The sequence below is a fragment of the Enhydra lutris genome, unplaced genomic scaffold (assembly GCF_002288905.1).
Source record: "Enhydra lutris kenyoni isolate GAN:26980312 unplaced genomic scaffold, ASM228890v2 scaffoldscaffold41, whole genome shotgun sequence".
Taxonomy (NCBI): Eukaryota; Metazoa; Chordata; class Mammalia; order Carnivora; family Mustelidae; genus Enhydra; species Enhydra lutris.
Window position 1 is genome coordinate 17,820,705 of NW_019154125.1, and position 2,823 is coordinate 17,823,527.

At 39.0% G+C, this 2,823-nt stretch overlaps 1 pseudogene; it reads left to right on the plus strand.

The window, feature by feature from the left end:
- The first annotated feature begins 502 nt into the window (after window positions 1-502).
- On the plus strand, window positions 503-1,164 carry LOC111155409 (annotated as a pseudogene).
- Window positions 1,165-2,823: the final 1,659 nt, after the last annotated feature.

The window sequence follows — 2,823 nt, forward strand, 5'->3', positions numbered from 1 at the left end:
AAGGATGATTAGAAAAGAGTCCAGTGAGGGGGCAGGGAGTTGTAAATGTCAATGGATGGAGCACTTCTGCTGACTTTTGGCCTACAACTAAACCCAGAGACAGAGTCACCCAGACTTCTCAACTACTCCCATGAGCAAACACTGAATAGTGACTTTTCTCTCAACCTCTTAGACCTTTGCTTTCAGCTCTTCCCGCAGTTGCACAAAGCACTATTTACAATGAATCTTTTATTCCAAATCATGGATAGTGGGGCTGCTCCTTTGATAAAACTCTGACTGATAGCAATTGTATATAATGTCTTGCTTTCCCCTTCTACCCAATGCACCCCAATAAGAATTTTGTTTTCCTCTTTCCATAGAAAAGCTTTGAAAGTCACCAGCAGCCTCAAATTTTCAACCTCTGATCTATTGTTTGTTTGCATAGAACTTGTTGTGAATCGTTGAACACTACATCAAAAACTAATGAGGTATTATATATTGGCTAACTGAACATAATTTAAAAAATGATGATTATAATGTAGATGGCCTTCTTTTTCAGCTGCCTCTTCCAGAACATACTGATGAAAGAAACATCTGCAATAGTGTTTCTCCAAAGATGCTGATGGTTTTATGTAATTAATGTAGAGCAAATATGTTACCAGTGGTCCCATGGGGTGTCTGGGAAATAATTAAGTGAGTGGACATTCCAACCCTAGGGAAGAATGTGGTTTTGGTTGGAAGGTCAAAAAATGTTGGAATGCCCATTGCAGTGCCAATACAGATAGATGGGGCTTGTGAATACCCTGGAGGTGATGCCACTATTACAATATTCATTAGTACACTCCCAAAGAGGAAATGAAGAAACATACAGTTCTTGCAGACATTGTGGTCTCTGATGCAGACATTCCCAATCACAGCAGATATGATCAAGGAGGGCGTTGCACTGATCAATGTGAAAATAAAAAGAGTTCAAGATCCCATCATGGCTAAAGCCACCTTGGTTGGAGATGTGGATTTTGAAGAAATCAGAAAAAAAGCTGCTTATAGCATTCCAGTCCGTAGGGATATTGGCCCCATGACAATGACGATGTTAACGAAGAATACCATTATTTCAGCAAAAATGTGCTGAGACTTGAAGAGTAGGAAGTATTGAAGCCCAAGGAGTGTGGAGTACCAACTAATTAACTAATTAACTCCTGTGTCTTCTGTCATGAATAACACTCCAAGCCATTTCAAGAGGCAAAGCAGACCAATAGAAAAGCAATATTTTTTTAATTGTTTTTTACTGAAATGGTTTAAGATGATGCTTTGTTTTATTGAAAGCTTAAGTGGCTGGGTATTTGTGCACTTAGCGCTGCAATAACTCACCATGGAGCATGCCAGTATCATGCTGGGTCATGTGATCCAGCCAAGAGAAGCCATTAACCTACTGATTAACCTGGAGGACATTGTTCCATTGAGAACAAACGCTCAACTTTGTCCAGTCACTTCAGTTAAAATTTGTCTTTTCTCCAACACAAGTTGTTTCCTGTCTTGCTAATTTTGGCCATTCTAACTGGTATAAGGTGGTATCTCAATGTGGTTTTAATTTGAATCTCCCTGATGGCTAGTGATGATGAACATTTTTTTCATGTATGTCTTCATTGGAGAAGTGTCTGTTCATGTCTTCTGCCCATTTTTTGACATGATTATCTGTTTTGTGTGTTGGAGAGGATGTGGAGAAAGGGGAACCCCTTACACTGTTGGTGGGAATGCAAGTTGGTGCAGCCAATTTGGAGAACAGTGTGGCGATTCCTTAAGAAATTAAAAATAGAGCTTCCTTATGACCCTGCAATTGCACTACTGGGTGTTTACCCTAAAGATACAGATGTAGTGAAAAGAGGGGCCATCTGTACCACAATGTTCATAGCAGCAATGGCCACGGTCACCAAACTGTGGAAAGGACCAAGATTCCCTTCAATGGATGAATGGATAAGGAAGATGTGGTCCATATATACTATGGAGTATTATGCCTCCATCAGAAAGGATGAATATCCAACTTTTGTATCAACATGGACGGGACTGGAAGAGATTATGCTGAGTGAAATAAGTCAAGTAGAGAGAGTCAATTATCATATGGTTTCACTTATTTGTGGAGCATAAGAACTAACACGGAGGACATGCGGAGATGGAGAGGAGAAGGGAGTTGAGGGAAATTGGAGGGGTAGATGAACCAAGAGAGACTATGGACTCTGAAAAACAATCTGAGGGTTTTGAAGGGGTGGGGAGTGGGAGGTTGGGGGATCCTGGTGGTGGGTATTTATGGAGGGCACGTATTGCATGGAGCACTGGGTGTGGTGTATAAACAATGAAATCTGTTACACTGAAAAGAAATTAGATTAAGTAAAAAAAAAATTTTTTTTTAATTTTGCCTTTTCTAGAGTTGCATTTCCCAAGTACTATTCCAGTAAAAGTTGGTACTCACTTTAGCTTCCAAACCTTTTGGATTCAATTTATCAAACCAAGGGAAACATGTTGCTAGGGAAAATTAGGGAAAAGGGAAGAAATGGTAATTGAATAGAAAAAAATTACTGTAATTTGCATACATATTGTATATGAAAACTACCTGTTAATGGTCATCATTTTGTGTTTTAGTTAGTCAATGGGGAAATATTTAGGATAGTTCCATTTGCTGTTAGTCCTTGTTCCTTGTGCTTTACATTCATGAAGTTTCCCCATTTTTTCCTAGGGTTGAATGTTTATTTTATTTTATAGATTTTTCTGTGTGTATTGTCATATATGGCTTTTCCTCTATCCTTAAACTTCATTGTTACATCTTTGCACTGTTGGGGGTGTCTGTATGGT